At 47.5% G+C, this 9,375-nt stretch overlaps 2 pseudogenes; one reads left to right on the top strand and one right to left on the bottom strand.

Moving 5' to 3' along the window:
• The first annotated feature begins 3,717 nt into the window (after positions 1–3,717).
• Positions 3,718–8,242, top strand: LOC125517184 (annotated as a pseudogene).
• On the bottom strand, positions 4,524–4,615 carry LOC125517695 (annotated as a pseudogene).
• Positions 8,243–9,375: the final 1,133 nt, after the last annotated feature.

Genomic DNA, 9,375 nt, shown 5'->3' on the forward strand with positions numbered 1-9,375 from the left:
GCTGCATATTGGGTTTACGGCCGTGCCATGCCTCATAGGGCGTGACACCCTCCAAGCTCTGAGTTGGCGCGCGGTTTAGCAGATATACTGCCATTCTCACCGCCTCTGCCCAGAAGAACGCCGACATGTCCATGCTTTTCATCATGCACCGGGCCATCTCCGCCACCGTCTGATTGCGGCGTTCAACAACGCCGTCCTGTTGCGGCGTGTACGGCACGGTGGTGAAGTGCTTGATGCCGCTCTGCTCGCAGTACTCCTTGAACTCTATTGAGTTGAACTCGCCGCCGCGATCTGACCTGAACGCGCGCAACCTGCAGTGGCCGTCATCCTCGGCCATCACTCTGATTTTCTTGAAGCGGGAGTATGCCTCATCCTTGGATCTTAGAAGTTCTAACCACATGTAGCGGCTGTAATCATCTACCACAAGCAGAAAATACTTGTTACCTCCCAGTGTTGTTGGAGTGATCGGCCCGCACAAGTCCGTGTGCATGAGCTCTAGACCGCGCTCGGCTCGGTACACTATGGCCCGCGGGAAGGGTGCTCGGTGTTGCTTTCCCAGAGCGCAGCCGTCATAGTATGGCTACCCAATCAATCTCCGGCATGCCGCGCATGAGTTGCTTCGTGGTCATGGCCCGGAGCGCGCGGAAGTGGAGATGCCCCATGCGGGCGTGCCATCTCCGGGTAGCGTCGTCGCCTTGCGCCATCAGACACGCCGGTGAGTCGATGGTGAGCACACCGGTGTACAGGCGGTTGTCGGAGCGCTTGATGCGCGCCAGGACGTGCCGCGCCGGATCCAGGACGGCCATAGTGCCGCTCGCTATGTTGACGATGCAGCCTGCCTCATCCAACTGCCCCAGAGAGACGATGTTTGTCCGCAGGCTAGGGATGTAGAAGACACCGGTAAGAGCGCGCTGATCGCCGCCCTGGCAGCGGAACACAATGCTGCCTCGCCCACGGATGGCCACGACCGAGCCGTCGCCGAATTTCACCGACCCGTGCACCGTTTCGTCGAACGATGAAAAAACGTGTCGATCACCTGTCATATGGCTGCTCGCCCCTGTGTCGAAGAACCACACCCCGTCCGACGACGGGACGGGCATGACCTTCTCCTCGTTGAGGTACACATGTTGGGGCGCCACAAGTTGGGAGGTGTCCACAGTGGTGACCACGGCCATGTATAGGCCCTGATCATGCTCGGCGCCAGCTTGGGCAAGATGTGCCTCCTGCTTGCCCTTCTGCTCCTCATCCCTGAGCCTGGCGCGGCACTCCTTCTTCCCGTGGCCTGGTTTGTTGCAATAGTGTCACTTGCCCTTCTTATTTCCGGCGGAGCCGCCGGATCCGTTCGCGCCCGCGCTCGACGGCGCGGCCTTGCCCCGCCCTAGAATTTGTTCTTCCCGGGCGACTTGCTCTTGTTGTTTCCGCCTGATGACAATCCGCCGGACCTGAGCTGTCGCTCGCGCGCGTCCCACTCTGCAGAGGTGTACATGAGGCGCGCGCTGGACTGCGTCGTGTCATCCAGATCGTAGTGATCTTCGCACGCTGACAGGCGCTTGGTGAGCTCCTCGATAGTCATAGTTTTGAGATCGGTGAGGGACTCGATCGCCATCGCCATCTGCGATACTTCCGTGGCACGACGCGGAGGAACTTCTGGACGGCCTTGTGCTCCGTCACTGGGTCGCCGTACAACTCGAGATCGGCGACGAGGCCGGAGAGCCGCAGCGCGAAGTCTTCGACGGACTCGCCTTCCTTGAAGCGGAGATCCTCGAATTCCCGGCGACGCACTTGTGCCTTGGCCTCGCGCGCGCGCTCGCTGCCCATGCGGAGAGTCTTGATCGTCTCCCAGGTTTTCTTGGCCGAGTCCTTAGCGGCCAGGACCCGGATCATCTCCGGCGGCACGCCGATGAGTATGATCTGCAGCGCGCGTCGGTCGTCGTGCTCGTCGGCGGCGTCGTCGATCACCACGGACCAGGCGCGGGCAACCTACAGCTTGACTTGCATGATGAGGGACTACTCCATGTAGTTGGTGCGGGTGAGGACCATTGATGATGTAGAGGTCTCGCTCTCCCGCACGACTCGCTCGATGACGCGCAGCTCGTCGCGCCAATGGCGCCGTGGGCAGTGGCGTCTTCGGCGGCGATTTCGTCCCGCCCTTACTGTTCTTCTCTGGGTCGGTGTCGGACATGGCCGCCGCGGATCAGACACCGCCGACCACCGGAGCAGGGATCGAACACCACAGCTTTGATGCCAATTGTTGTTGCCGACCGAACGGATCAGAGAGAGAAAGAGGTCGCTGGAGAGGAAGAACACTCGAGGTTTTTCGCTGCCAAACTTGCGCAGCTTTTCTGTTCTGTATTTCACGTCTTAAGCAAATTACAAAGACTGGTCTAACTACCTCCTGGCCTGGCTGCTGTGATCCGCTTCTGTCGCTCCATCCAGCGACGGGATCAGTTAAAGGCCACGATCAGGTGCATGCGTTTATTACAAAACAGAAAAGAACTAAATACGTTGCATGCAATGAGATTATCTAGGCTAACACTTTACCCACAAAAATACGGAAATGTTAACGCCCACACGTGTGGGCGTTTGCATATCGCCCACACGCCTCCATCATCACTCATTTTGCCACGTATGAATAGATGACATCAGCAGAATTTTTTTTGGTTTTCGGCTTAAAAATGTTATATCTCCTAAATAAAAAACGAACTAAAAATCCGTTTTCACCATTAAATCCGTCTCGACGAGATCTTCAAAACTAGACCCCATGTTGATATGTTTCGACGAATTTTTTTTTGCCAGAAGTTGCCACGATGTTTTCACTGCAGTTGCCATATGGCTTAAACTAAAGTTGCCATGTGGCAATTTTAGTTTGTAGATCATGGCAATTTTAGTATTTTGATGATGGCAACTCCAGTACTTTGACCATGAAAATTATTTTTTGTATGAACCATAGCAATTTTACGTGCATGTATCATGGCAATTTTAGTTTATGGTTCATGGCAAGTCTAGTTTCTTAATTCCCCGTTTTATAAATTTCAAAACTTACTTTTAAATGTAGAAGAAAATAGCCGAAATATATTATGGCAACTTCAGTATAAACATCATGGCAATTCATATGTAATGGACATGGCAACTTTTAATCCAAAAAAATTTCATCAAAACATATCAACATGGGATCTAGTTTCGAAGATCTCATCGCGAGGGATTTAATGGTGAAAACGGATTTTCAATCGGATTTTTCGTTTAAGAGATAAAACATTTTAAAAATTGAAAATCCAAAAATATTCCTACATGCATGCGATGAGATGACAATCTATTTACATTAGAGATGTGTGGTGCGTCTCCCTTCGCACCACACGTGTGGCAGTTAGCGCGACCCCAAAAATAACAAGAAAAACTACGGTAGCTATCCTTCTCGGATACAAATTCCTATATAAGCTAGCTAACCTAAACCGACTTAGACACCGACATAACCGGACTCTCATATATAATAGGACACGTACGGCGGTACTACCTCTAGCCCAACGCAGGTTCCATCTCAATCAATTCAAAGATATAGGAAGAACAAACCTAGTCACAAAGATTACGTCATAGTTGTTTCGTTCACCGCCGCCCTGCGCAAAAACCCTCGCCCAAAGCAGGACCAGCAGCAGCAAACGACGCCCCGTCTCATCAGCGAGATCGAGTTGCGAGCACCCGATCCCGAGGAGTAGGCCGAAAATGTCGCTGTCGGGGTCTGCATCCTCCATCGCCGCGGACACAACGGAAGGGTACCACTTTCTCACGATCCGCGACTACTCCCGTACCAAGGGCGTCCCTACTGGAGAGCGGATAGGTTCTCTTCCCTTCACAGTTGGTAGCCACCGCTGGCGCATCTACTACTTCCCCAACGGTGTACGCTCGGAGGTCGCGGATTACGTGTCCTTCTCCCTCGAGCTAGACGAAGATGTCCCTGCTGCGGTGAAGGCCCAAGTTGAAATTTGTTTCGCCGGCGAGGAGGAGGAGGCTGAGCAGGCGGCGTCGCTGGTGCTGGCATCGGTGGACGAATTCACCTCCCAGAAGTGCAGGCAGTATGAGAAATCTATTTATATATAAAAAGTAATTGACGGGTTAACCACAAAAAAGAGAATTAGATTAAAATTCCCACAATAATGAGAAAAATCTAACCATCTATTTGGTGGATTAATGATTAATAGCCATTCGATTTAAGTGATTAAAAGTAATTGACGGGTTAACCACAAAAAAGAGAATTAGATTAAAATTCCCACAATAATTAGAAAAATCTAACCATCTATTTAGTGGATTAACGATTAATAGCCATTCGATTTAAGTGATTAAAATTACCCACCATTGCCATTACTTACATGGAAATGGGCCTTGGTTTAACAAAAAAAACACTGCACCTATTCCCGTCTAATATCTCAATCTCTATTGCTGTCCTTCCCTCTTGCCCCGCATACAAGGAATTAGGTAAAAAAGACAACCATAACCGTCAGATCCACATCAAAGCGGAAGAAATTACCCACCACTGCCATCCTCTTTTCTCGATTTATGCATGTCATGGCCATGCTAATCTTCTCTGTATCGTTACAATTTTATCGGATGTCCCCGAAGGGACACTGCCGTCCTCTTTTCATTGCATTACAAAAATATATATCCTGAATTATCCTGTATAGGTAAAAAAAATTGTTTCATGGGCTTGGAAAACATAAACGTGGAGGTTGCCCTGCGACCTTCTACTGCCGCCGCCGCTGCCGCTGTTGTGATGTGAAGATGTCACGTAGCTCCCGCTCCATAGACTATCCATAGACTACAGAAGGTCGCCTGGCAGTCTGGCAAGGTAGCAGGGACTATAGAAGGAAGAAAGCATGATGCAGAGGAAGGGGGGAAGAGCAACATCATGCGATGGGCTGCAGGATCCATGGCAGGCTGGAACTTTGCAGATGATCTGACAAAGAGATTTGGGAATAGTTCTTCCTTCATTGCCTAAGTTACAGGTATGGCTCATGATTGATCACGGGTAGTGAATAGGATCCACTATGACCTTGCAGCCTCCCTGTTCCCAAGGTAATTGCTTATTGGATACATTCATGTTTAGTTTTTCCTCAATTGCCTAAGGACTGCCTATCCGTGTACGTGCAGTCTCATCAAGATAAAGTTGCAAGTGTTCCATGAGGTAATTGTTCACATTATTTTGTCTCAGCAAGAATACATGGATTGGTTATTCTCAGTCTTTCAATCATTGTATGTAGTAAAAACTTCTCAATCATTATCCAATTTCTATTAGCTAGCACAGGGAACGATCATGTCATTTGGCTAAGGCTACAATTGTCCTTGCAGAAAGCTCGGGTTTTAAGCAAGTAGAGCACTCTCCAAGGCGGGTAACAATCTTGCTTCCTTTCTCATGTATCTATCAAACCAGCGTGAGTCGACTGTGTTGACAGTTCACTGGATGCAAAATCAGGTATAAACCCACCTCTACTTAGTTTATTTTAGTGTGAAGTTATCAAAGATGCAGACTGCCGCCTGCAAAAAAAAAGGGCAGACCGCCGCCTAAAATATTTGGAAACATATGCAGCCGTAGAGGTTGAGGAGGACAATTGCAGCATGCACCCCGCATGGCTGGAGTACGTGGACACCGATCCAGTATGGCTGCATGTGTAGACGCTCCAGTGGCTTGGATACACATGTTTTCTCTCTCTTTTTACCGGTCAATTAATGATTTCATGGATTCAGATTTTTTTTTTGAAAAACAGGCCAACATGAGATGTGTAGTGTACATGCACGTGTATGTAAGGGAATTTTAGTGACGTGAGGACACAAGCACCTGAACGCTGTACATACTGCTTGATAGTTTGTGTCATACTCTCAGGTCGTATGTTGCACACGACCCAACCAGCCACACCGAGGATAAAAACGCTCCTGGCCATACATTCCACCCAACACTTCAAAACATACTGACCTACCTACTGTGTCGCCATGCAAATAATAAATAAATTTATGGTGCTTAAGTTGAATACTGAACTAGAGACCTTGATATTCATGTTGACGGTGTACATTATTAGTTCACATGGAAGAAAGGGAGCATCTCTGATATAAATTTTCAAGCAAGCAGTCAGTATATATACATATGAATGCTATATCTCTCTCTCTTCTGTTTATGAGAAGGAAGGAAAGTGCTGATATAATTGCACGGTAGCTAGGTACCTTTTTTTCAGGAATATATTTTATGATCAATTTTATCCTTGTAACATTACTAATTTCATTTCTATTTCCCTACTTTTCAACGGATGGACATGATAATTTCATTTGCATGATCTGCATTGGAAGCTTTAAATAAACCTACACAAGTGTGTGGAGTTCATGTCACAATTCTATCCGATTTTTCATGCTGATACGTGAGATATTATAGGCTTCATCCATTCCTTCAAATAGAATAAACTGCACAGTTGTTTACATTGCCATTATCAAAAATTTTTGTCTAAAATTTTGCGGGATATACTTTTAATATGCCTGGCGTTGGTAATTTATCTTGGTGTCGCACTTGAAAGATTTCAGCTCTCAGTTGCATGGCAGCACAGGGACATGAGATAAATGGGCGTCAACCATCAAAGATTATATTCTAATATTTGCTTCGCTTCACCTTTCCCACTGCAACCTATATAGAAAATTTTACTACTGTAGCTTTCAGAAAATTATTTTGTATGTGGAAAAGCACTTTTCTCCCTTACTGAGTGCATTATTTATTTGTAAATTTTGGTGTCATTTGTTTTAACTATGCAGTCTACGAGACGAGCGTGTCGTCTTGGAATGTAATATGATCCCTCCCATTTGTATTGACTTCAGCCTTAATGAATACGCACCATCTTGGATGTATTTACATCAAAAGATTTTTCTAAATACCTTATAATATAGGAATACATTATGAACTGAATAGTGACATGAGAACAAGTTTGGTTTGACAATATAAGTGTTTCAGCAAGACATGGATCGAAGTGGTGCTCGGTCCAATAGGGATGTAGAATTGAAAGTAGTGGTGATAGAGAAACAGTAAGTCTTTTAGAGCTTCTTATACATCAGCTGGAAGAGGAAAATTGCATGGCAATACGATCTCACAAGAAGTAGCAATTTTTCTTGATAGATGATATATTTTGCTACTAAACTTTCAATGTTTTCATGTAAGGATATATACATGACACACTATTCACACGTGATATGTTCTATGTAAGTTAATTCGGAAGCTCTATTCATGGAGACATGTATCTTCTATATGTTCTCCTATGTATCTTGATATTGTTTAATGAAATGTGCCAGCGTATGATGTTGTATAACAGTTTTAACATTCAATGTAGTTGCATTTAGCCCAAAGTACAAATGCGCTTCATAAATGTAAATCAACTATTCATTGGGTATTGTTTTTGTAACTACAGCAATGATATTTTATATTCACATTTCGGTCTGCTTTTTTTTCAGAAATCAAATAATATGCTTATTATAAACTTTCTGAAGTTCTAGCCCGCACATCGAACGGGCCACTTTGCTAGTTCATCAAAAGGGAGGTCCTGGAGAAGTCGAGGCATCTAAAGAATGACTCTTTCAGCATCCGGTGCGACATTGCTGTCATACACGGTTACCTTGCAGTGGACGGCACGACCGCCTTTATCTCCGTGCTCCCATACGACGTGCGCCAGAACCTTGGAAAGTTCATCGAGACCAACAAGGGCACCCACGAGGTGTTTGAGGTCGGCACTGAGATCATTGCCGTGCACTACTGCATGCTCGCGGCATGCTGGGCCCGCTCGCCGGTGTTCGAAGCTGAGCTCTATGGACCCATGAGGGAGGGCAACGCTGCCGCCGCCGGCCTGGTGCGCATGGAAGGCATGGAGGTGGAGGTGTTCAAGGCGCTGCTCGACTTCGCGTACACGGGCCGTCTGCCGCAAACGTCCAAGGAAGACAACGGGGTCACGTGTCAGCGTCTTCTAGTCACGGCAGACAGGTATGTCACCGTGCAGCTGAAGCTATTGTGCGAGGAGTGGATGTGCAAGTACGTACATGTGGGCACTGCCGCGACGCGCTAGCCGAGCAAAATCACTGCAAGGGGCTCAAAAAGGCATGCTTCGATTTTCTCGCTGCTCAGGAAACTGAGGGTGGTCATGGCCACCTCTTAGAGGAATAGAGTGTTGGGGCTGGACAGCAACAATGCGCCGCACAAATTCACCGATACGGCAAATATGCACACTACACAGCCCCCTATACTTGTGATGCACTTTGAGGACAGTTTCAATCAACAGGTAAGCAGCGGAATAACACAAACAACATACACATGTGACACATGATTTTACGTGGAAAAACCTCCTCAACTTGAGGAGTAAAAAACCACGGCTGTGGACCGACCGGTCCACACAACTTCACTATGAGAATGATGAGTACAAAGTCTTCTCTAGAACCTCTAGAGAGATTTACAACACACTCTCCACATTGCCAACCGGCAACAGCAACAACAGCCACAAGAGACACGATTTCAGCAAAGCAGTTTACACAGCTTCTGTACCCTCCAGTGTTTTGCAAACTGCTCTTAAACCGCTGAACCAAACAGCACCAAATTTGGCAGACAAGTAGATACACGAGTTCTTGAGATCCCCTCCAAATTTCAGCTCAATCGGACATCGTTTGCCTGCCCAAACTGTTCGTCTCCCAAAACTACTCTGTTCTGAAACTGCAGCAGTCAGAGCAGACAAAATCACTCTCAAATCTGATGCTCCACTGACCCAATCCTCAAACCAGCTAACCAGATCGAAGTACTCAAAGTAAGGAACGAGCTCACCAAGTTTGGGGTCGATCGAAGCACGTTTGAGCCTCCAACCACCAGCTTGAACACTGTCTAGTCAGATGCAACAAATCTAGACAGAACCTCTGCTTCTTCTTCTTCCTCTCTCAGGTTGTGTTTTCTCTTGTGTGCTCTCTCTCTCACTCTCACGAATGGCAGCCACCACCAGCAAGGGGTGGAGTGGCTAGGGTTTTCTCCTTGCTTCACTTCCCTTGGAAGCGCTCTCAACCGTTGGATGCAGCGAAGATCAACGGCTGACATGTGTTGAACTTATGGGCTGATGTTGGGCTGCCAACACACCTCCATGTGGAGGGACTTAGCCCAACAAACTCCCCCTCCCGACATCATGGAGGGTCTCACTGCCTTCCGGCAGCCATGCCAGCGAGCCGGCGGCATACTTCGAACTTCTTCCTTGTCACCACTTTAGTCAACATATCAGCCACATTGTCATCGGTGTGAACCTTCTCAAGTTGCATTTTCTTGGAATACAACACATCTCGAATCCTTGCCGTCACACATCTCGAATCCTTGCGGTCGTGGGCGTCGTCGGC

This window comes from Triticum urartu, chromosome 6 (genome assembly GCF_003073215.2).
Source record: "Triticum urartu cultivar G1812 chromosome 6, Tu2.1, whole genome shotgun sequence".
In the NCBI taxonomy this organism is placed as follows: domain Eukaryota; kingdom Viridiplantae; phylum Streptophyta; class Magnoliopsida; order Poales; family Poaceae; genus Triticum; species Triticum urartu.